The sequence below is a fragment of the Panulirus ornatus genome, chromosome 43 (assembly GCF_036320965.1).
Source record: "Panulirus ornatus isolate Po-2019 chromosome 43, ASM3632096v1, whole genome shotgun sequence".
NCBI classification, from domain to species: Eukaryota; Metazoa; Arthropoda; class Malacostraca; order Decapoda; family Palinuridae; genus Panulirus; species Panulirus ornatus.
The window spans coordinates 34,619,683-34,645,722 of NC_092266.1; the positions used below are offsets into that span (position 1 = coordinate 34,619,683).

The 26,040-nt window shown below is 41.2% G+C and overlaps 1 protein-coding gene and 1 long non-coding RNA gene across 9 annotated transcripts in view; one reads left to right on the forward strand and one right to left on the reverse strand.

Moving 5' to 3' along the window:
• The window catches only part of LOC139762555 (uncharacterized), a 712,972-nt gene that overhangs the window by 303,532 nt on the left and 383,400 nt on the right, over window positions 1-26,040 (reverse strand). The gene's annotated exons all lie outside the window — the stretch shown is intronic.
• Window positions 1,345-26,040, forward strand: part of LOC139762553 (uncharacterized) — a 38,810-nt gene continuing 14,114 nt past the window's right edge. The window contains exon 1 of the long non-coding RNA XR_011715740.1: window positions 1,345-24,274. This is a non-coding gene — a long non-coding RNA (uncharacterized lncRNA). The remainder of the gene's footprint in view (window positions 24,275-26,040) is intronic.

The window sequence follows — 26,040 nt, forward strand, 5'->3', positions numbered from 1 at the left end:
CCTTCAAGCCACTCTATTGGCCTTTAGCATCCCTAAAGGGGCATTAAAGTAAACCTTCCATTTGTCTCTTTGCCTGTGGATGCCGCTATGCCCATGTAATTGGGGTTGCCGCTGTTAAAGGGGATTTCAATTAAACCTTTCTCTTTTTATTTTTGGATGCCTTCATGCAACTTTACTGGATGCTGCTATGGTCCTGTAAGGGGATTTGAATTAAACCTTAAATTTTTCTTTTCATATTTGGATGCCGCCATGCCACTCTGTTGGACTTTGGCACCCTCAAAGGGTCTTTTAAGTAAACTTTTAATTTGTCTCTTACCCTTTAGATGCCGCTATTCCCCTGTAATGGCGTTTGGCGCCACCAAAGGGGATTTAAATAAAACTTTCAGTTTCCCTCTATATATTTGGATGCCTCCACACCACACTATTGGCCTTTGGCATCCCCAGAGGGCATTAAAGTAAACCTTCTTTGTGTACCTGTATGTCCTTTATCACTTCTGAAGCCCTAAATTTATGTAACTCTTCATGGCATCTCCATTGGGCATTTTTTTCAACCCCTCATTTCTCTTTTTCTTTTACATCCCACATTTGCACCTTCTTGAATTTGCACGCCCAAAGGTCTTTTTTAATACAACTTTCATCTTACTTCCCTCTTTCCCTTTCGAATTGCCACTCATTTACTCCACATAATCTGCCATATTGCATGTTCCAAAGATACCTTATTTAAACCTTCAATTTCCTCATTAAAATTCTTGGTATGCCTTCAATCCACTCTCTTTGACCTCTTTGCTCCAAGGTTCATTTTTAAACCTTTCCATTTTCCCCTCACTCCCTTGATCGCACATTTCCCCTAAATCTTTTTTACCGCCTATCAAATAGGTATTAAAATGTTTAACCCTTTATCTTCTCTTCTATATTTATTGGAATCCGATACCCATGCACCTCTTTTATTTTGGCACCACTCCAAAGGTCCTTTAATAACATTCAATTCTGTCCCTTCCCATTGCCCTCACTGCCCATTATTCCCGCTTAAATGGCCTTAATGTGTCTCCAAAAACTTGAAAACTCACTCATTTCCCCAATTTTATGCCTTTAGATCTTATATCCTTGACTCCCATACGTTGCATCAGTAAACCTCTTTTGCCATTCCGTTCAGTTTTACCCACAATGTAGAATTACCCTTACCCCTGTATACTTCCACCAACCAAAAGGGGATTATGTACCTTTAATTTCTCTTTTTCTTGGGATATCAGCCAATCCACTTTTTATTGACCTTTGTCACCCACAAGATAGGTCTTTTAAATAATACCTAATTTGTCTCTTTCACTTTGGGTGGCACTATTCCCCTGTAATGGCCTTTGGTGATGCCAAAGGGAATTTGAATTATACCTTCAATTTCCCTCTATATTTTTGGATGCCTCCATGCCACTCTTATGGCCTTAGGCATCCCAAAGGGGCATTAAAGTAAACCTTCCATTTGTCTCTTTGCCTTTGGATGCCGCTATGCCCCTGTAATGGTGTTTGGTGCCACCGAAGGGGATTTAGATTAAACCTTCAATTTCTCTTTTTATATTTGGATGCCACCATGCCACTCTATTGGACTTTGTCACCCCCAAAGGGTCTATTAAGTAAATTTTTATTTTGTTTCTTTCTCTTTAGATGCTGCTTGTAATGGCGTTTGGCACTGCCAAAGTGTATTTAATTAAAACTTTCAATTTCCTTCTATATTTTTGGATGCCTCCACACCACTCTATTGGCCTTTGGCATCTCCAAAGAGGCATTAAAGTAAGTGTTCCATTTGTCTGTTTGCCATTGGGTGCCGCTATGCCCCTGTAACTGCCTTTGGTGCTGCCAAAGGGGATTTAGATTAAACCTTTCATTTCTCTTTTTATTTTTGGATGCCGCCATGCCACTCTATTGGACTTTGCCACCTCCAAAGGGTCTTTTAAGTAAACTTTCAATTTGTCTCTTTCCCTTTAGATGCCGCTATTCCCCTGTAATGGCATTTGGCGCCGCCAAAGGGGATCTAAATAAAACCTCCACACCACTCTATTGGCCTTTGGCACTCTCAAAGGGACATTAGATTAAACCTTCCATTTGTCTCTTTGCCTTTGGATGTCACTATGCCCCTGTAATTGCCTTTGGCACCGGCAAAGAGGATTTAAATTAAACCTTTAATTTCTCTTTATTTTTGGATGCTGCTATGCCACTCTATTGGACTTTAGCACCCCCAATTTGTCTTTTAAGTAAACTTTCAATTTATCCCTTTCCCTTTGGATGCCGCTATTTCCCTGTAATGGCGTTTGGCGATGCCAAAGTCGATTTACATTAAACCTTCAATTTCCCTCTATATTTTTGGATATCTTCAAGTCACTCTATTGGCCTTTTGGCACCCCCATAGGGTCATTAAAGTAAACCTTCCATTTGTCCCTTTGGCTTTAGATGCCGCTATGCCCCTGCAATGGCTTTTGGTGCCGCCAAAGGAGATTTAGATTAAACCTTCAATATCTCTTTTTATTTTTGGATGCCGCCATGCCACTCTATTGGACTTTGGCACCCTTAAAGAGTCTTTTAAGTAAACTTTCAATTTATCCCTTTCCCTTTGGATGCTGCTATTCCCCTGTAATGGCATTTGGTGACGCCAAAGGGGATTTAAATAAAACCTTCAATTTCCCTCTATATTTTTGGATGCCTCCACGCCACTCTATTGGCCTTTACCACCCTCAAAGGGGCATTAAAGTAAACCCTCCATTTGTCTTTTTGCCTTTGGATGCAGCTATGCCCCTGTAATTTCCTTTAGCACCACTAAAGGGGATTTAAATTAAACCTTTAATTTCTCTATTTATGGATGCCGCCATACCACTCTATTGGACTTTGGCACCCCCAAAGGGTCTTTTAAGTAAACTTTCAAAGTTTCTTTTTCCCTTTGGATGCTGCTATTCCCTTGTAATGGCCTTTGGCAACGCCAAAGGGGTTTTAGATTAAACCTTCAATTTCCCTCTATATTTTTGGAAGCCTTCAAGCCATTCTAATGGCCTTTGGCAATCCTAAAGGGGCATTAGAGTAAACCATCTATTCGTCTCTTTGCCTTTAGATGCCGCTATGCCCCTGTAATGGCTTTTGGTTCCACCAAAGGGGCCGCTATGCCCCTGTAATGGCCTTTGGTTCCACCAAAGGGGAGTTAAACCATCCTTTTCTCTTTTTATTTTTTGATGCCTCCATGCCACTCTATTGGACTTTGGCACCCTTAAAGAGTCTTTTAAGTAAACTTTCAATTTGTCTCTTTCCCTTTAGATGCCGCTATTCCCCTGTAATGGCTTTGGCGCCACCAAAGGGGATTGAAATAATACCTTCAGTTTCCCTCTATATTTTTGGGTGCCTCCATGCCACTCTGCTGGCCTTTGGCACACCTCAAAGGGGCATTGAAGTAAACCTTCCATTTGTCTCTTTGCCTACGGATGCCGCTATGCCTCTGTAATTGCCTTTGACGCCGTCAAAGGGGATTTGAATTAAACCTTTAATTTCTCTTTTTATATTAGGATGCTGCCATGCCATTCTATTGGACTTTGGTACCCTCAGAGGGTCTTTTAAGTAAACATTCAATTTGTCTCTTTCCCTTTGGATGCCGCTGTTCCCCTGTAATGGCGTTTGGCGACGCCAAAGGGGATTTAAATTAAACCTTCAATTTCCCTCTATAATTCTGGATGACTTCAAGGCACTGTATGGGCCTTTGGTACTCCCAAAGGGGCAGTAAATTAACCTTCCATTTGTCTCTTTGCCTTTGGATGCCGTTATGCCCATGTAATGGCCTCTGGCACCGCCAAAGGGGATTTACATTAAACCTTCAATTTCTCTTTTTATTTTTGTATGCCGCCATGCCTCTCTATTGGATTTTGGCACCCCCAAAGGGTCTTTTAAGTAAACTTTCTATTTGCATCTTTCCCTTTGGATGCCGCTATTCCCCTGTAATGGTGTTTGGCACCGCAAAAGGGGAGTTGAATAAAACTTTCAATTTCCTTCTATATTTATGGGTGCCTCCATGCCACTCTATTGGTTTTTGGGAACCCTCAAAGGGGCATTAAAGTAAACCTTCCATTTGTCTCTTTGCCTTTGGGTATCGCTATGCCCGTGTAATATTCTTTGGTGCTGCCAAAGGGGATTTAGATTAAACCATTAATTTCTCTCTTTAATTTTGGATGCCACCATGCCACTCTATTTTGATTTGGCACTCCCAAAGGGTCTTTTAAGTAAACTTTCAATTTGTCTCTTTCCCTTTGGATGCCGTTATTCCCCTGTAATGGCCTTTGGCGACGCCAAAGGGGATTTGAATTAAACCTTCAATTTCCCTCTATATTTTTGGATGCCTTCAAGTCACTGTATTGGCGTTTGGCATCCCCAAAGGGGCATTAAAGTAAACCTTCCATTTGTCTCTTTGCCTGTGGATGCCGTTATGCCCCTGTAATGGCCTTTGGCACCGCCAAAGGGGATTTGAATATAACCTTCAATTTCTCTTTTAATTTTTGGAAGCCACCATGCCAAAGGGTCTTTTAAGTAAACTGACAGTTGGTCTCTTTCCCTTTAGATGCCATTATTCCCCAGTAATGGTGTTTGGCACCACCAAAGGGGATTTAAATAAAACCTTCAATTTCCCTCTATATTTTTGGATGCCTCCACGGCATCTTTTGGCCTTTGGCATCCCGAAAGGGGCATTAAAGTCCACCTTCCATTTGTCTCTGCCTTTTGATGACTCTATGGCCCTGTAATGGCCTTTTGTGCCGCCAAAGGGGATGTAAATTAAACCTTCAATTTCTCTTTTCATATTTGGATGCTGCCATGCCACTCTATTGGACTTTGGCACTGCCAAAGGGTCTTTTAAGTAAACTTTTAATTTGTCTCTTTCCCTTTAGATGCCGCTATTCCCCTGTAATGGTGTTTCGCGCCGCCAAAGGGGATTTCGATAAAACTTTCAATTTCCTTCTATATTTATGGATGCCTCCACACCACTCTATTGGCTTTTGGCATACCCAAAGTGGCATTGTAGTAAACCCTCCATTTGTCTCTGCCTTTGGATGCCGCTATGCCCCTGTAACTGCCTTTGGCGCCGCCAAAGGGGATTTACATTAAACCTTTAACTTCTCTTTTTATTTTTGGATGCCGCCATGACACGCTAATGGACTTTGGCACCCCAAAGGGTCTTTAAACCTTCAATTTTCCTCTATATTTTTGGATGCTTTCATGCCACTCTATGGGCCTTTGGTAACCCTAAAGGGGTATTAAAGTAAACCTTCCATATGTCTCTTTGCCTTTGGATGCTTTTATGCCCATTTAATGGTCTTTGGCACTGCCAAAGGCGGTTTAAATTAAGCCTTCAATTTTTCCGTTTATTTTTCGATGCCGCCATGCCAGTCTATTGGACTTTGGCATCCCCAAAGGGTTTTTTAAGTAAACTTTCTATTTGCATCTTTCCCTTTGGATGCCGCTATTCCCCTGTAATGGCATTTGGCTCCGCCAAACGGGATTTGAATAAAACCTCCAATTTCCCCTCTATATTTATGGATGCCTCCACGCCACTCTATTGGCCTTTGGGAACCCTCAAAGGGGCATTAAAGTAAACCTTCCATTTGTCTCTTTGCCTTTGGATATTGCTATGCCCCTGTAATATCCTTTGGTGCTGCCAAAGGGGATTTAGATTAAACCTTTAATTTCTCTTTTTGATTTTGGATGCTACCATGCCACTCTCTTGGGCTTTGGCACCCCCAAAGGATCTTTTAAGAAAATTTTAAATTTGTCTCTTTCCCTTTGGATGCTGTTATTCCCCTGTAATGGCCTTTGGCGACACCAAAGGGGATTTGAATTAAACCTTCAACTTCCCTCCATATTTTTGGATGCCTTCAAGCCACCGTATTGGCGTTTGGCATCCTCAAAGGGGCATTAAAGTAAACCTTCCATTTGTCTCTTTGCCTGTGGATGCAGTTATGCTCCTGTAATGGCCTTTGGTGCCACCAAAGGGGATTTTAATTAAACCTTCAATTTCTCGTTTCATATTTGGATGCCGCCATGCCACTCTATTGCACTTTGACACCTGCAAAGGGTCTATTAAGTAAGTTTTTAATTTGTTTCTTTCCCTTTAGGTGCTGCTATTCCCTTGTAATGGCGTTTGGCGCTGCCAAAGTAGATTTAAATAAAACCTTAAATTTCCCTCTACATTTTTGGATGCCTCCATGCCACTCTGTTGGCCTTTGGCATCTCCAAAGGGGCATTAAAGTAAACCTTACATTTGTCTGTTTGCTTTTGGATGCTGCTATGCCCCTGTAACTGCCTTTGGTGATGCCAAAGGGGATTTGAATTAAACCTTTAATTTCTCTTTTTATTTTTGGATACTGCCATGCTACTCTATTGGACATTGGCACCCCTAAAGGGTCTTTTAAGTAAACTTTCAATTTGTCTCTTCCCCTTTAGATGCCGCTATTCCCCTGTAATGGCGTTTGGCACCACCAAAGGGGATCTAAAAAAAAAAACCTTCAATTTCTCTCTATATATTTGGATGCCTCCACGCCACTCTGTCGGCCTTTGGCACCCTCAGAGGGACATTAGATTAAACCTTCCATTTGCCTCTTTGCCTTTGGATGTCACTATGACCCTGTAATTGCCTTTGGCACTGCCAAAGGGGATTTGAATTAAACCTTTAATTTCTCTTTTTATTTTTGGATGCCGCTATGCCACTCTATTGGACTTTGGCACCCCCAAAGGGTCTTTTAAATAAACTTTCAATTCATTCATCCCTTCCCCTTTGGATGCCGCTATTCCCCTGTAATGGCATTTGGCGATGCCAAAGGGGATTTACATTAAACATTCAATTTCCCTCTATATCTTTGGATGCCTTCAAGCCACTCTATTGGCCTTTGGCATCCTCACAGGTGCATTAAAGTAAACCTTCCATTTGTCTCTTTGCCTTTGGATGCCGCTATGCCCCTGCAATGGCCTTTGGTGCCGCCAAAGATTTGAATTAAACCTTCTATTTCTCATTTTATTTTTGGATGCCACCATGCCACTCTACTGGACTTTGGCACCCTTAAAGGGTCTTTTAAGTAGACTTTCAATTTGTCTCTTTCCCTTATGCCGCTATTCCCCTGTAATGGCTTTTGGCGATGCTAAAGGGGATTCAAATAAAACCTTCAATTTCCCTCTATATTTTTGGTTACCTCCATGCCACTCTATTGGCCTTTACCACCCTCAAAGGGGCATTAAAGTAAACCCTCCATTTGTCTCTTGGCCTTTGGATGCTGCTATGCCCCTGTAATTTCCTTTGTCGATGGTAAAGGGGATTTAAATTAAACCTTTAATTTCTCTTTTTATTTTTGGATGCCGCCATACCACTCTATTGGACTTTGGCACCCCCAAGGGTCTTTTAAGTATACTTTCAAAGTGTCTTTTTCTTTTTGGATGCTGCTATTCCTCTGTAATGGCCTTTGGCAATGCCAAAGGGGTTTTAGATTAAACCTTCAATTTCCCTCTATATTTTTGGATGCCTTCAAGCCATTCTAATGGCCTTTGGCAATCTTAAAGGGGCATAAAGTATACCTTCCATTTGTTTCTTTGCCTTTGGATGCCGCTATGCCCCTGTAATTTCCCTTGGTTCTGCCAAAGGGGATTTAAATTAAACCTTCAATTTGTCTTTACTTTTGGATGCCGCCATGCGACTCTATTGGACTTTGGCACCCTCAGAGAGTCTTTAAGTAAATTTTCAATATGTCTCTTTCCCTTTAGATGCCTCTATTCCCTTGTAATGGCTTTTGGTGCCGCGAAAGGAGATTAAAATAAAACCTTCAGTTTCCCTCTATATTTTTTGGATGCCTCCACGCCACTCTATTGGCCTTTGGCACACCCCAAAGGGTCATTAAAGTAAACCTTCCAATTGTCTGTTTGCCTTTCGATGCCGCTATGCCTGTGTAATTGCCTTTGACGCCGTCAAAGGGGATTTGAATTAAACCTTTAATTTCTCTTTGTATTTTAGGATGCCACCATGCCATTCTATTGGATTTTGGTACCCCCAGAGGGTCTTATAAGTAAAATTTCTTTTTGCCTCATTCCCTTTGGATGCCGCTATTCCCCTGTAATGGCGTTTGGCACTGCCAAAAGGAATTTAAATAACACCTTCAATTTCCCTCCATACTTTTGGATGCCTCCATGCCACTCTATTGGCCTTTAGAAACCCTCAAAGGGGCATTAAAGTAAACTTTCCATTTGTCTCTTTGCCTTTGGATACCACTATGCCCCTGTAATATCCTTTGGCGCCGCCAAAGGGGATTTAGATTAGACCTTTAATTTCTCTTTTTGATTTTGGATGCCACCATGCTACTCTATTGGGCTTTGGCATGCCCAAAGGGGCATTAAAGTAAACCTTCCATTTGACTCTTTGCCTTTGGATGCCGTTATGCCCCTGTAATGGCCTTGGCACCGCCAAAGGGGATTTAAATAAAACCTTCGATTTCTCTTTAAATTTTTGGAAGCCACCATGCCATTCTATTGGACTTTGACACCCCCAAAGGGTCTTTTAAGTAATCTTTCAATTGGTCTCTTTCCCATTAGATGCCGTTTTTCCCCTGGAATAGCGTTTGGCGCCGCCAAAGGGGATTTAAATAAAACCTTCAATTTCCCTCTATATTTTAGATGCCTCCACAGCACTCTTTTGGCCTTTGGCATATCCAAAGGGGCATTAAAGTAAACCTTCCATTTGTCTCTTTGCCTTTCGATGACTCTATGGCCCTGTAATGGCCTTTGGCGCCACCAAAGGGGATTTAAATTAAACCTTCAATTTCTCTTTTCATATTTGGATGCCGCCATGCCACTCTATTGGACTTTGGCACCCCAAAGGGTCTTTTAAGTAAACTTTTGATTTGTCTCTTTCCCTTTAGATGCCGCTAATCCCTTGTAATGGCTTTTTGCGCTGCCAAAGGGGATTTAGATAAAACTTTCAATTTCCCTCTATAATTTTGGATGCCTCCACGCCACTCTATTGGCCTTTGGCATCCCCAAAGTGGCATGAAAGTAAACCTTCCATTTGTCTGTTTGCCTTTGGATGCCGCTATGCACCTGTAATTGTCTTTGGCGCCGCCAAAGGGGATTTGAATTAAACCTTTAATTTCTAATTTCTCTTTATTTTTGGATGCCGCCATGACACTCTATTGGACTTTGGCACACCCTAAGGGTCTTTAAAGTAGACTTTCAATTTGTATCTTTCCCTTTGGATGTCGCTATTCCCCTGTAATGGCCTTTGGTGATGCCAAAGGGGATTTAAATTAAACCTTCAATTTCCCTCTATATTTTTGGATGCCTTCAAGCCACTCTATTGGCCTTTGGCACCCCCAAAGAGGCATAAAGCAAACCTTCTATTTGTCTCTTTGCCTTAGGATGCTGCTATGCCCCTGTAATGGCATTTCGTGCCACCAAAGGGGATTTGAACTAAACCTTTAATTTCTCTTTTTAATTTTGGATTTGGCCATGCCACTCTGTTTGTCTCTTTGCCTTAGGATGCTGCTATGCCCCTGTAATGGCATTTCGTGCCACCAAAGGGGATTTGAACTAAACCTTTAATTTCTCTTTTTAATTTTGGATTTGGCCATGCCACTCTGTTGGACTTTGGCACCCCCAACGGGTCTTTTAAGTAAGCTTTCAATTTGTGTCTTTCACTTTGGATGCCGCTATTCCCCTGTATTGGCCTCTGGCACCGCTAAATGGGATTTAAATAAAACCTTCAATTTCCCTCTATATTTTTGGATGCTTCCATGCCACTCTATTGGCCTTTGGCATCCCTAAAGGGGCATTAAAGTAAACCTTCCATTTGTCTGTTTGCCTTTGGATGCCGTTATGACCCTGTAATTGCCTTTGGCCCCGCCAAAGGGGATTTGAATTAAACGTTTAATTTCTCTTTTTATTTTTGGATGCCACCATGCCACTCTGTTGAACTTTGGCACCCCAAAAGGGTCTCTTAAGTAAACTTTCAATTTGTCTCTTTCCCTTTGGATGCCATTACTCCCCTGTAATGGCCTTTGGTGCCACCAAAAGAGATTTAAATCAAACCTTCAATTTCCCTCTCTATTTTTGGATGCCTTCAAGCCATTCTCTTGGGCTTTGGCATCCCAAAGGGGCATTAACCTAAACCTTCCATTTGTTTGTTTGCCTTTGGATGTCACTCTGCCCCTGTAATTGCCTTTGGTGCCGCCAAAGGGGATTTAAATTAAACCTTTGATTTCTCTTTATATTTTTGGATGCCGCTGTGCCCCTCTATTGGGCTTTGGTGCCCCTCTATTGGGCTTTGGCACTCCTAAAGGGTCTTTTAAGTAAACTTTCAATTTGTCTCTTTCCCCTTGGATGCCACTATTCCCCTGTAATGGACTTTGGCAACACCAAAGGGGGTTTAGATTAAACCTTTGATTTCCCTCTATATTTTTGGATGCCTTCAAGCCACTCTATTGGCCTTTGGTACCCCTAAAAGGGCATGAAAGTAAACCTTCCATTTGTCTCTTTGCCTTTGGATGCCGCTATGCCTCTGTAATGGCCTTTGTTTCCGCCAAAGGGGATTTAGATTAAAAATTCAATTTCTCTTTTTATTTTTTGCATGCTGCCATACCACTCTGTCGGACTTTTCCTCCCCCAAAGGGTCTTTTAAGTAAACTTCCAATTTGTCTCTTTCCTTTTGGATGCCGCTATTCCCCTGTAATGGCCTTTGGCGATGCCAGAGGGGATTTAAATTTAATCTTCAATTTCCCTCTATATTTTTGGATTCCTTAAAGCCACTCTGTTGGACTTTGGTACCCCGAAAGGGGCATTAAATTAACCTTCCATTTGTCTCTTTGCCGTTGGATGCTGTTATGCCCTTTTAATGGCCTTTTGCACTGCCAAAAGGGATTTAAATGAAACCTTCAATTTCTCTTTTTATTTTTGGATGCTGCCATGCCATTCTTTTGGACTTTGGCACCCCCAAAGGGTGTTTTGAGTAAACTTTCTATTTGTCTCTTTCCCTTTGGATGCCACTATTCCCTGTAATGGCGTTTGGCACCACCAAAGGGGATTTAAATAAAACCTTCAATTTCCCTCTATATTTTTGGATACCTCCACGCCACTCTATTGGCCTTTGGCAACCCCAAAGGGGCATTAAAGCAAACATTCCATTTGTTTCTTTGCCTTTGGATGCCACTATAACCCTGTAATTGCGTTTGGCACCGCCAAAGGGGATTTTAATTAAACCTTTAATTTCTCTATTTTTGGATGCCACTATGCCACTCTATTGGACTTTGGCACCCTCAAAGGGTCTTTTATGCAAATTTTCAATTTGTCTTTTTCCTTTGGATGCTGCTATTCCTCTGTAATGGTATTTGGCAATGCCAAAGGGGATTTTAATTAAACCTTCAATTTCCCTCTATAATTTTGGATGCCTTCAAGCAACTGTATTAGCATTTGGCACCCCCAATGGGGCATTAAAGTAAACTTTCCATTTGTCTCTTTGCCTTTGGATGCCGCTATGTCCCTGTAATGGCCTTTGGCATCGCCAAAGGGGATTTAATTTAAACCTTCAATTCATCTTTTCATTTTTGGATGCCGCCATGCCACTCTATTGGACTTTGGCATTCCCAAAGGGTCTTTTAAGTAAACTTTTAATTTGTCTCTCTCCCTTTGGATGCCATTATTCCCCTGTATTGGCATTTGGTGCCACCAAAGGGGATTTGAATTAAACCTTCAATTTCCCTCTATAATTTTGAATGCCTCCACACCACTCTCTTGGCCTCTAGCACCTCCATTGGGGCATTAAAGTAAACCTTCCATGTGTCTCTTTGCCTTTGGATGCTGCCTTGCCCCTTTAATGGCCTTAGGCGCCGCCAAAGGGGATTCAAGTAAAACCTTCAATTTCCCTCCAAATTTTGAATGCCTCCATGCCACTCTATTAGCCTCTGGCATCCCCAAAGGGGCATTAAAGTAAACCTTTCATTTGACTCTTTGCCTTTGGATGCCGCTATGTCCCTGTAATTGACTTTAGAGCGGCCAAACGGATTTGAATTTAACCTATAACTTCTCTTTAGAATTTGATGCCACCATGCCACTCTATTAGAATTTGGCACCCTCAAAGGGTCTTTTAAGTAAACTTTCCATTTATCTCTTTCACTTTGGATGCCGCTATTCCCCTGTAATCGCCTTGGCGACGCCAAAGGGGATTTAAATTAAACCTTCAATTTCCCTCTATATTGTTGGATGCCTTCAAGCCACTGTATTGGCGTTTGGCACCCCCAAAGGGGCATTAAAGTAAATCTTCCATTTGTCTCTTTGCCTTTGGATGCTGCCATGCCCCTGTAATAGCACCCACAAAGGGTCTTTAAAGTAAACTTTCAATTTGTCTCTTGTCCTTTGGATGCTGCTATTCCCCTGTAATGGTCTTTGGTGATGCCAAAGAGGATTTACATTAAACCTTCAATTTCCCACTATATTTTTGGATGCCTTCAAGCCACTGTATTGGCATTTGGCACCCCCAAAGGGGCATTAAAGTGAATCTTCCATTTGTCTCTTTTCCTTTGGATGCCGCTATGCCCTTGTAATGGCCTTTGGCACCGCCAAAGGGGATTTGAATTAAACCTTCAATTTCTCTTTTTATTTTTGGATGCCGCCATGCCAGTCTATTGGACTTCGGCACCCCCAACGGGTCTTTTAAGTAAACCTTCAATTTTTCTCTTTTCCTTTCGATGCCGCTATTCCCCTGTAATGGCGTTCGGCGCTGCTAAAGGGGATTCAAATAAAACTTCAATTTCCCTGTATATTTTTAGATGCCTCCACGCCACTCTATTTGGCTTTGGGAACCCCCAAAGGGGCATTAAGGTAAACTTCCCTTTGTCTCTTTGCCTTTGGATATCGCTATGCCCTGTAATATTGTTTGGTGCCGCCAAAGGGGATTTAAATTAAACCTTTAATTTCTCTTTTTAATTTTCGATGGCACCAAACCACTCTATTAGATTTTGGTACCCCCAAAGGGTCTTTTAAGTAAACCTACCATTTGTCTCTTTGCCTTTGGATGCCGCTATGGCCCTGTAATGGCCTTTGGCGCTGCCAATGGGGATATGAATTAAACCTTCAATTTTTCTTTTCATATTTGGATGCCGCCATGACACAGTATTTGAATTTGGGACCCCCAATGTGTCTTTTAAGTAAAATTTGATTTGTCTCTTTTCCTTTAGATGCCGCTATTTCCCTGTAATGGCGTTTGGCACCGCCAAAGGGTATTTAATAAAACATTTAATTTCCCTCTATAATTTTGGATGCATCCACGCCACTCTATTTGCCTTTGGCATCCTCAAAGGGGCATTAAAGTAAACCTTTCATTTGTTTGTATGTCTTTGGATGCCTTTATGCTCCTGTAACTGCCTTTGGCGCTGCCAAAGGGGATTTGATTTAAACCTTTAATTTTTAATTTTTTTTGGTGGGGGAAGCTGCCATGCCACTCTATATGACTTTGGTACCCTCAAAGGGTCTTTTATGTAAACTTTTAATTTGTATCTTTCCCTTTAGATGCCACTATTCATCTGTAATGGCATTTGGCGCCGCTAAATGGGATCTTATTAAAACCTTCAATTTCTCTCTATATATTTGGATGGCTCCATGCCACTCTATTGGCCTTTAGCATCCCCAAAGGGGCATTAAAGTCTTCCATTTGTCTCTTTGCCTTTGGATGCCACTATGGCCCAGTAATGGCCTTTGGCACCACCAAAGGGGATTTAAATTAAACCTTCAATTTCTCTTTTCATATTTGGATGCCGCCATAGCACTCTATTGGACTTTGGCACCCCCAAAGGGTTTTTTAAGTAAACTTTGATTTGTCTCTTTCCCTTTAGATGCCGCTATTTCCCTGGAATGGCATTTGGCGACGCCAAAGGGTATTTAGATAAAACTTTCAATTTCCCTCTATATCTTTGGATGCCTTTACACCACTCTGTTTGCCTTTGGCATCCCCAAAGGATCATTAAAGTAAACCTTTCATTTGTGTGTTTGCCTTTGGATGCCTCTGTGCCCCTGTAACTGCCTTTGGCGCTGCCAAAGGGGACTTAAATTAAACCTTTAATTTCTCTTTTTTATTTTTGGAAGCCGCCATGACACTCTATTGGACTTTGCACCCCCAAAGGATCTTTTAAGTAAACTTTCAATTTGTCTCTTTCCCTTTGGATGCCACTATTCCCCTGTCATGGCCTTTGGCGACACCAAAGGGTATTGAAATTAAACCATCAATTTACCCTCTATATTTTGGATGCCTTCAAGCCATGGCATACCGAAAGGGGCATGAAAGTAAACCTTCCATTTGTCTCTTTACCTTAGGATGCCGCTATGACCCTGTAATTGCCTTTGGCTCTGCCAAAGGGGATTTGAATTAAACCTCTTATTTCTATTTTTATTTTGATGCCACCATGGCACTCTATTGAACTTTGGCACCCCCAAAGGGTCTTTTAAGTAAACTCTCAATTTGCCTATGGCTTTGGATGCTGCTATTCCCCTGTAATGGCCTTTGGCGCCAACAAAGGGGATTTGAATTAAACCTTCAATTTCACTCTATATTTTTGGATGCCTTCAAACCACTCTATTGGCCTTTGGCAACCCCAAAGGGGCATTTAAGTAAACTTTCCATTTGTATCTTTGCCTGTGGATACCGATATGCACTTGTAATTGGGTTTGCTGCCACGAAAGGGGATTTCAATTAAACCTTTAATTTCTCTTTATATTTTTGGATGCCTCCATGCCACTTTATTGGACTTTGGCACCCTCAAAGGGTCTTTTAAGTAAGTTTTCAATTTGTTTCATTCCATTTAGATACCGCTACTCCCCTGTAATGGCTTTTGGCGACACCAAAGGGGATTTAGATTAAATATACAATTTCCCTCCATGCCACTCTATATGCCATTGGCATCCTCAAAGGGGATGACTTTGGATGCCGCTCTTCCCCTGTAATGGCGTTTGGCGCCGCCAAAGGGGATTACAATTAAACCTTCAATTTCTCTTTTCATATTTGGATGCTACCATGCCACTCTATTAAGTATTTGGCACCCCCAAAGGGTATTTCAAGTAAACTTTTAATTTATCTTTCCCATAAGATGATGCTATTCCCCTGTAATGGTGTTTGGGGCCACCAAAGGGGATTTTGATAAAACTTTCAGTTTCCCTCATATTTTTGGATGCCTCCACCCCACTCTATTCACCTTTGGGAGCCCCCAAAGGGGCATTAAAGTAAACCTTCCATTTGTCTCTTTCCCTTTGGATACCCCTATGCCCCTGTGATATCTTTTGGCGCCACCAAAGAGGACTTAAGTTAAACTTCTGACTTCTGTTTTTACTTTTGGATGTCATCATGCCACTCTGTTGGATTTTGGGACCCCCTAAGGTTCTTTTTAGTAAACTTTCAATTTGTCTCTTTCCCTTTAGATGCCGTTATTACCCTGTAATGGCCTTTGGTGAAGTCAAAGGGGATTATATTAAAACTTCAATTTCCCTCTGTAATTTTGGATGCCTTCAAGCCACTCTGTTGGCCTTTGGCATTCCCAAAGAGATATTAAAGTAATCCTTCCATTTACCTGTTTGCCTTTGGATACCGCTATGGCCCTGTAATGGCCTTTGGCGCCACCAAAAGGGATTTAAATTAAACCTTTAATTTTTCTTTATATTTTTGGATGCCGCCATGCCATTCTATTGGACTTTGGCACCTCCAAAGGGTCTTTTAAGAAAACTTTCAATTTGTCTCTTTCCCTTTAGATGGCGTTATTCTCCTGTAATGGCGTTTGGCGCCGCCAAAGGGGATTTAAATAAGATCTTCACTTTCCCTCTATATTTTTGGATGCCTCCACACCACTCTATTGGCCTTTGGCTCCCTAAAGGGGCCTTTGGATGCCGCTATGCTCCTGTAATGGCCTTTGGTGCCGCCAAAGGGGATTTGAATTAAACCTTCAATTTGTCTTTATTTTTGGATGCTGCCATGCCACTCTATTGGACTTTGGCATCCGTAAAGGGTCCTTTAAGTAAACTTTCAATTTGTCTCTTTCCCTTTAGATGCCGCTATTCACCTGTAATACCCTTTGGCGATGCCTAAGGGGATTTAAAGTAAACCTTCAATTTCCCTCTATAATTCTGGATGCATTCAATCCTTTCTATTGGCCTTTGGCAGCCCCAAAGGGGCATGAAAGTAAACCTTCCATTTGTTTCTTTTCCTTTGGATGCCTCTATGACCCTGTAATGGCCTTTGGTGCCACCAAAGAGGATTTAGATGAATCCTTTAATTTCTTTTTTTATTTATCGTTGCTGCCATGACTTGGAATTTGGCACCCCCAAAGGGTCTTTTAAGTAAAATTTCAATTTGTTTCTTTCCCTTTGGATGCTGCTATTCCCCTGTAATGGCGTTTGGTGCTCCCAAAGGGGATTTGAATAAAACTTTCAAATTCCCTCTATATTTTTGGATGCCTCCACGCCACTCTGTTGGCCTTTGGCACTCCAAAGGGGCATTAAAGTAAACCTTCCATTTGTCTCTTTGCCTTTGGATGTCACTATGCCCCTGTAATTGTGCTGATAAAGGGGATTTAAATCAAAGCTTTAATTTCTCTTTTTATTTTTGGATGCGGCCATGCCACTCTATTGGACTTTAGCACCCCCCAAGGGTCTTTTAAGTAAACTTTCAAATTGTCTCTTTCCCTGTAGTCACTGTTATGTCCCTGTAATGGTGTTTGGCACCGCCAAAGGGGATTTGAATAAAACCTTCACTTTTCCTCTTTAGTTTTGGATGCCTCCACGCCACTCTATTGGCCTTTGGCACCCCCAAAGGGCATTAAAGTAAAGCTTCCATTTGTCTCTGCCTTTGGATGCCGCTATGCCCCTGTAATTGCCTTTAGCGCCTACAAAGGGGATTTGAATTAAACCTTTAATTTCTCTTTATTTATCGTTGATGCCATGCCACTCTATTGGACTCTGGCACCCAAAAGGGTCTTTTAAGTAACCTTTCAATTTGTCTCTTTCACTTTGGATGCTGCTATTCCCCTGTAATGGCGTTTGGCACCGCCAAAAGGGATTTGAATTAATCCTTCAATTTCCTTTTATATTTTTTAATGCCTTCAAGCCACTCTATCTATATGCCTTTGGCACCCCCCATGGGTCATTAAAGTAAACCAATTTGTCTCTTTGCCTTTGGATGCCGCTATGCTCCTGTAATGGCCTTTGGTGCTGCCATAGGGGATTTGAATTAAACCTTCAATTTCTCTTTTTATATTCTGTTACCGCCATGCCATTCTATTGGACTTTGGCATCCCCAAAGGATCTTTTAAGTAAACTTTCAATTTGTCTCTTTCCCTTTAGATGCCACCCTTCCCCTTTAATGGCGTTTGGCACCGCCAAAGGGGATTTAGATAAAACCTCCAATTTCACTTTATATTTTTGGATGCCTCCACGCCACTCTATTGGCCTTTGGCACCTCCAAAGGGGTATTGAAGTCAATCGTCCATTTGCCACTTCGCCTTTCGATGCTGTTATTCCCCTGTAATTGCCACTCTATTGGACTTTAGCACCCCGAAAGGGTCTTTTCCGTGAACTTTCAATTTGTCTCTTTCCCTTTAGATTTGGCAATTCCTCTGTAATGGCCTATGGCGACGCCAAAGGGGATTTGAATTTAACCTTCAATTTCCCTTTGTATTTTTTAATTTCTTCAAGCCACTCTATTGGCCTTTGGCATCCCCAAAGAGGCATTAAAGAAAGCCTTCCTTTTGTCGCTTTGCCTTTGGATGCCGCTATACACCTGTAATGGCCTTTGGTGCTGCCAAAGGAGATTTAAATTAAACCTTGAATTTCTCTTTATTTTTGGATGCTGCCATGCCACTCTAATGGACTTTGGCACCCCCAAAGGGTCTTTTAAGTAAACTTTCAATTTTCTCTTTCCCTTTAGATGCCACTATGCCCCTATAATGGTCTTTGGCGCCGCCAAAGGGGCTCTAAATAAAACATACATTTTTACTTTATATTTTTGGATGCCGCCATGCCACTCTATTGGCCTTTGGCACCCCAAAAAGGCATTAAAGTAAACATTCCATTTTTGTCTTTGCCTTTGGTCCGCTATGCCCTTGCAATTTCCTTTGGCACCGCCAAAGGGGATTTAAATTTAACCTTTAATTTTTCTTTCTATTTTTGGATGCCACCATGCCACTCCATTGGACTTTGGGACCCCCAAAGGGTCTTTCGAGTAAACTTTCAATTTGTCTCTTTCCCTTTAGTTGCTGATATTCTCCTGTAATGGTCTTTGGCGATGCCAAAGGGGACTTAAATTAAACCTTCAATTTCCTTCTATATTTTTGGATGCCTCCATGCAACTCTATTGGCCTTTGGGAACCCCAAAGGGGCATTAAAGTAAAGCTTCCATTTATCTCTTTGCCCCTGGATGCCGCTATTCCCCTGTAATTGCCTTTGGTACCACCAAAGGATATTTAAATCATACCTTTAATTTCTCTTTTCATTTTTGGATGCTGCCATGCCACTCTGTTGGTCTTTGGAACCCCCAAAGGGTCTTTTCAGTACACTTTCAATTTGTCTCTTTCCCTTTGAACGCTGCTGTTCTCCTGTAATGGCCTTTGGCGACGCCAAAGGGAATTTAAATTAAACCTTATATTTCCCTCTATATTTTTGGATGCCTTCAAGCCCATCTATTGGCCTTTGGCACCCCTCCCCCAAAAGGGCATTAAACTAAAGTTTCCATTTGTTTCTTTGCCTTTGGATGCCGTTATGCCCCTGTAATGGCCTTTGGCGCCACCAAAGGGGATTTAAATCAAGCCTTCAATTTTTCTTTATATTTTCGGATGCCGCCATGCCACACTATTGGACTTTGGCGATCCGAAAGGGTCTTTTAAGTAAACTTTCAATTTGTCTCTTCCAATTTAGATGCTGCTATTCCCCTGTAATAGTGTTTGGCACCGCCAAAGGGCATCTGAATAAAACCTTCAATTTCTTTCTCTATTCTTCGATGCCTCCACGACACTCTATTGGCCCTTGGCATTCCCAAAGGGGCATTAAAGTAAACCTTCCATTTGTGACTTTGCTTTTGGATGCTGCTATGCCCCTGTAATTGCCTTTGGTGCCACTATAGGGGACTTAGATTAAACTTTAATTTCTCTTTTTATTTTTGGATGCCGCCATGCCACTCTATTGGACTTTGGCACCCCCAAAGGGTCTTTTAAGTAAACTTTCAATTTGTCTTTTTCCCTTTGGATACCGCTGTAATTCCCCTGTAATGGCCTTTGGCGACGCCGAAGGTGATTTGAATTAAACCTTCAATTTTCTTCTATAATTTCGGGTGCCTTCAAGCTGCTCTCTTGGCCTTTGGCATTCCCAAAGGGGCATTAAAGTAAACCTTCCATTTGTCTCTAACTTTCAGTGTCGCTATGCCCATGTAATGGCCTTTGGCGCTGCCAAAGGGGATTTCAATTAAACCTTCAATTTCTCTTTTTATTTTTGGATGCCGTCATGCCACTGTATTGGACTTTGGCATCCCTAAAGGGTCTTTTAAGTAAACTTTCAATTTGTCTCATTCTATTTAGATGCCTCTATTTCCCTGTAATGGTGTTTGGCTCCGCCAAAGGGGATTTGAATAAAACCTTCAATTTCTCTATTTTTGGATGCCTCCATGCCACTCTATTGGCCTTTGGCACTCCAAAGGGGCATTAAAGTTAACCTTCATTTTTCTCTTTACCTTTGGATGCCATTTTGCCCCTGTAATTGTGTTTGGCGCCGCCAAAGGGGATTTGAATTAAACCTTTAATTTCTCTTTTTATTTTTGGATGCCACCATGCCACTCTATTTGACTTTGGTACCCCCAAAGGGTCTTTTAAGTAAACTTTCAATTTGCTTCATTCCCTTTAGATGCTGCTATTTCCCTGTGATGGTGTTTGGGGCCGGCAAGGGGATTTGAATAAAACCTACAATTTCCCTCTATATTTTTGGATGCTTCCATGCCACTTTATTGGCCTTTGGCACCGCAAAGGAGCATTAAAGTAAACCTTCCATTTGTCTACCTTTGGATGTCGCTATGCCCCTTCAATTGCCTTTGGCACCACCAAAGGGGATTTAAATTAAACCTTTGATTTCTCTTTTCATATTTGGATGCCGCCATGCCAGTCTATTGGACTTTGGCATCCCCAAAGGGTCTTTTAAGTAAACTTTCAATTTGTTTCATTCCCTTTAGATGCCGCTATTTCCCTGTAATGGTGTTTGGCGCCGGTAAAGATGATTTGAATAAAACCTTCAATTTCCCTCTATATTTTTGGATGCCTCCATGCCACTCTATTGGCCTTTGGCACCTGAAAGGGGCAATAAAGTAAACATTCCATTTGTCTCTTTACCTTTGGATGCCATTATGCCCCTGTAATTGCCTTTGGCGCCACCAAAGGGGATTTACATTAAACCTTTAATTTCTCTTTTTATTTTTGGATGCCACCATGCCAGTCTATTGAACTTTGGCATCCCTAAAGGGCCTTTAAAGTAAACTTTCAATATGTTTCTTTCCCTTTGGGTGCCGCTATTCCTCTGTAATGGCCTTTGGCGACGCAAAAGGGGATTTAGATTAAACCTCCAATTTCCCTCTATAATTTTTGGATGCCTTCAAGCCACTCTATTGGCCCTTGGCATCCCCAAAGGAGCATTAAAGTAAACCTTCCATTTGTCTCTTTGCTTTTGGATGCCGCTATGCCCCTGTAATGGCCTTTGGTGCCGCCAAAGGGGTCTTAAATTAACCCTTCAATTTCTCTTTTTATTTTTTGATACCGCCATGCCACTCTATTGGTCTTTGGCACCCCGAAAGTTTCCTTTGATTAGATTTTCAATTTGTCTCTTTCCCTTTAGATGCCGCTATTCCCCTGTAATGGCGTTTGGTGCCACCAAAGTGAATTTACATAAAACCTTCAATTTTCCTCTATATTTTTGGATGCCTCCATGCCACTCTATTGGCCCTTGGCACCTCCAAAGGGGCATTAAAGTAAACCTTCCATTTGTCTGTTTGCCTTTGGATGCTGCTATGCCCCTGTAATGGCCTTTGGCATCACCAAAGTGGATTTGAATTAGACCTTCAGTTTCTCCCTTTATTTTTGGATGCTCCCCTCTACTTTGGATGCTCCTACTCTATTAGACTTTGGCACCCCCAAAGAGGCTTTAAAGTAGAAATTGAATTTGTCTCTTTCCCCTTGGATGTCGCTAATCCCCTTTAATAGCCTTTGGCGCCGCCAAAGGGGATTTAAATTAGATATTTAATTTATCTCTATTTATGGATGCCGCCTTTCCATTCGATTGGCCTTTGGCATCCCCCAAGGGGATTTTAAGTAAACTCAAAGTAAACCTTGAATTTGTTTCTTTCCTTTTGGATGCCACTGTGCCCCTGTAATGGCCTTTGTTGCTGCCAAAAGGTGATTCAAATTAAACCTTCAATTTCCCTCTATTTTTCAATGCCGCCATGCCAATTTAATGGCCTTTGGGACAATCAAAGCGGCTTTTAAGTAAACTTTCAATTTGTTTCTTTCCTTCTGGATGCCGCTATTCCCCTGTAATGGCCTTTGGCACTGCCAAAGTGGATTTAAATGAAACCTTCAATTTCCATCATTATTTTTGGATGCCTCCACGCCACTCTATTGGCCATTGGCATCCCCAAAGGGGCTTTAAAGTAAACCTTGAATTTGTCGCTTTCAATTTGCCACAATGCCCCTGTGATGACCTTTGGCGCTGCCAAAGGGGATTTAGATCAAACCTCCAATTTCTCTATGTTTGGATGAAGTTTACACTAAAGCCCCTTTGGCAAATACCAATAGAGTGGTGTAATGGCATCCAAAAATAAAGAGGGAAATTGAAGGTTTTATTTATATCCCCTTTGCCGGCGCCAAAGGCCATTACAGGGGCATAGAGGCATCCAAAGGGAAAGAGACAAATTGAAGGTTTATTTCAAAGCCCCTTTGGGAGTGGCAAAGACCGATAGAGTGGCGTAACGGCATCCAAAAATAAGAGGGAAATTGAAGATTTAATGTAAATTCCCTTTGGCGGCGCCAAAGGCCATTAAAGGGGCATAGCGGCGTCAAAAGGGAAAGAAACTAATAGAAAGTTTACTTTAAAGCCCATTTGGCGTGGCGGCATCCAAGATTAAAGAGGAAAATGGAAAGCTTAATCTAAATTCCCTTTGGCTACGCCAAAGACCATTGCAGGGGCACAGCGGCATCCAGAGGGAAACAGACAAATTGAAGGTTTACTTTAAAGCCTCTTTGGGGGTGCCAAAGGCAAATAGAGTGGCGTGGCGGCATCCAAAAATAAGAGGGAAATTGAGGGTCTATTCTAAAGCCCCTTTGGCGGCGCCAAAGTCCATTAAAGGGCCATAGTGGAATCCGGAGGGAGAGAGACAAACTGAGGGTTTACTTTGAAGCCCCTTTTAGGGTGTCAAAGGCCGATACAGCGGCACGACGGCATCCAAAAATAATGAGAGAAATTGAAGGCTTAATTCAAATCCTTTTTGGCGGCACCAAAGGCCATTACAATGACATAGCGGCATCCAAAGGGAAAGAGACAAAGTGAAGGTTTACTTTAAAGTCCCTTTTGGGGATTCCAAAGGCTAATAGAGTGGCGTGGAGGCATCTAAAATAGATAAGATCTACTTTCATCCACAGAGGATAATGACACTATGTATAATTGTATACATATACCACAAATATCTATAGATATAGGTAAACATTGCTTTTGTAGACTTACTGTACCAAAAAAGCGGAAATAAATCATATGAAAGGAACTGGAAGCAAATATTTCAATACGATATTGAAACAGTGCTTATGAGAGGGATACTCATTAGAATGAGGATATTACATGATATAGAAAAGAAATACATTCTTGAACATTTTACAGAAATACAAACTAAAATGTTATAGGAAATGTAAAAAGATCGCTTATTACATAGACAAAATATGCATTTCTCACACAAATAAAATTCCATGTGTTTAACTATTTAAAATCGTAAGTTATATTTACAAGCAGTGGCATGTGGGTCTTATTTGAATTATTTCAATATCAATTTTGTCACCGTTTCATAAGTTATTAATAGGTGTTGTATTTGGAAATTATATTTATTCACTTAACTGCCGGGCAGACAGTATATGATTAATCTGTGTTTACTTCAATTTGTGCTTTATACTATCGGTTACATGTCTTCTTTTGTTTCATCGTTGCTTGCGTGTTTGTATGTATAGTCCTTTACATCAGTAAATAAGATGCTAATAAAATATTAACTGACTCTGCTTATTACTGCCTGTGTTTTCATTTTCAACGAGTATGACTGAATATATTTCCATGTAGATAGTAATACTCTTGCATATCAGGTTGTTAAGCATTGAAAGAATTATTTTGATTAGTAAGACTTGCTGTTTTACATCCATGTGCAATACACCATTAAATTCTTTAAAGACTACTATATGTTAGATATACGACTGCTTGTGTTTGCATGTGAATGCCAATATGCATGTATGTCAGACTGTTAGCCTTTGGTATTGTACTTTGTATTACTGCATGCATACGTTTATGCATGTACATACAGTCTACCATAAGATGACAACAAAATATGTTCTGATATATATCTATCAATATTGTATTGCGCCAAATAAATATCACAAGATCATTTGTTTACTTTTATCACAATATTTAGAAACAAAGTGAAATGTAAGATTGCTAGGGAAATCGAAATTACGATAAATTACCAGCACAAACAGAAGATAGGCTCAGGACATATTTTTAAATATCAATTTATATTAACACCAGTAAAACGAAAATGAAGATAAATATGCGGTTCTTGAACCATGATGAAACTTGTCATTTAACAAAATCTCAAGATTATAAGTTTTCCGTTGCTAAAGCAAAGCATAACAATTATACAACACAAAGTAGAACAAAGGACTTTATTTATTCCCTGCAGAAATTATGGATTTGAATACCTAAGAATTATCTTTAAGTTTCCCGTTTTGTCTGTTGGTTAAGGTATATATTTCCAGTTTTTTAATAATTCTTAATCGCTTTTTCAGATGGCGTTACTATAAGCATCACAAAGATTAGTTTGACAAAATCTTTTAATTGCGCTTCTTTGTATCTGTTTCTCTTAAGAACGGTCGCCATTTGTAGTCTTATATGTCTCGTCTTCCAAGGTGGACGTGTTCTTACGCTCTGTATTTCAAGTCTGTGTTGCCTGGTATCGTTGTGTCTACTCGTCTTTTCGGTAAGTCAGACTTTATTTATCGCTATGGCAATGTTTCTGTGCATTTTTCTGGACAAGTGGGCTTCCTCGAACTTTTATTCCGCGTACAAATACTGAGGAAGGATTACACAGCTTCTAGCTATGATCAACTTTGATCAACTATGATCAACAATGCCATGATCAACTCTCTTCTTTCAGCCCTCCTGTCTGCCATTAACCTTCACTGCTTTCTTTGGATTATTCACACACACACACACATATATATATATATATATATATATATATATATATATATATATATATATATATATATATATATATATATATATATAAATTTGGTATGTTTATTAGTGTTAAGTATGTATAAAGTGCTGCTTCTGGTAGCCTTGTACGTTCATCGTCTTCTAACTGTAGGGCAGTCTTTATAGGGGTGAAGTGTTTCCAAAACTTAATGCAATACTATGCTATTAGTCCGTATGCTCAGGGCTGGGGGGGGGTCAGGATAAACATATTGAGAAACGCCAGTCAGGCAAGCCACCACTGCTCCCTAACGGAGGTAGGCATAACTACATGCGCAGTGACATTGCGCAAGGCAATATCCAATCGTATCTGTGCCGACCACAGTCTTGTACCTGCTACTGACCTGTACGGAGCTGTTGCCGTTCTTTCAGAGCTAGGTTGTAGCCATTCCTCCCTGCGTTGTCGCTACCTTGCTTTGTTTGGAATTTTTTTTTGAAAGTTATTGTTCATCAATATCTTTTTATAAGGTTTTTTTTTAATGCAAAATTGAGCTTTCATTGACGTATGTCTGGCGTGGTTTGCCACTCAAGATTTTGGGGTTAGGCCCCTTTAGGATGAACCAGAAAAGCCATCTGCTGCCCCCATAAAAGGTAATGGTGACGGACCCTCCATAAAAAGGAATTATGATTTTGTTTTGGTCCATTCGACTGGAGTAACGACTCTTGCCTCCCTCAATCCATTCCTAATCAGGAAGGTTATTGATGGATGGTCTGAGCATGTTGAAACGATCAGGAAACTGGTTAGTAGTGATTTGCTGATAAGTTGACGAAACAGGTGGCGGAACTACTTTAGTTGACCAAGTTCCATGTTCATGACGTGGTCTCGATACCCATTGCCATGAATTCATGCAGGGGAGTCATTTACTGCACTGATGTCATGGATACGTCAGAGGACGATACTGCTCGGGTACTGGAAAGTATCTCTATTGGCACTCAACTTGGTCCCTACGTTCTGAATCTCTTACGTTGCTTTAAATGCCAGAAATTTGGCCGCCCCTTAAAGTGTAGCACTCTTTCTGTTAAACATGGGAGGGAAATGTGCTGAGGAGGGTCATACCGGTGAGGAGTGAACGGCTAATAGGATGTGTGTTAACTGCGATGGCAACCACCCAAGCTGCGACCAGGCCTGTCCCCAGTTACAGCTTGAGAAGGACGTCTGTGCAGTCAAGACACAAAATAACATCTCACATGGTGAGGCTAGGAGGGTGAAGGAGTCTTGAGACCCCCTAAACCTAATGAATACTACGCGTCGGCTTTGAAATGTAAGTCGGTTATACGCGCAATCTCAACGCAGACTCCTTGTGGCACCCCGACCGCCAGTTCCAAATACCCACCTCCATCTAACCCTACACCTACACCTCCACCCACAGTCCATAACAACTCCTATGCCAATACCACATTCTCTCCATCCTACAGGAAAGAACAGAACTAACTCGTCTTCAAACCTGACTAAACTTGGAATAAAACTAGGTCGCACGTCATTGTTAC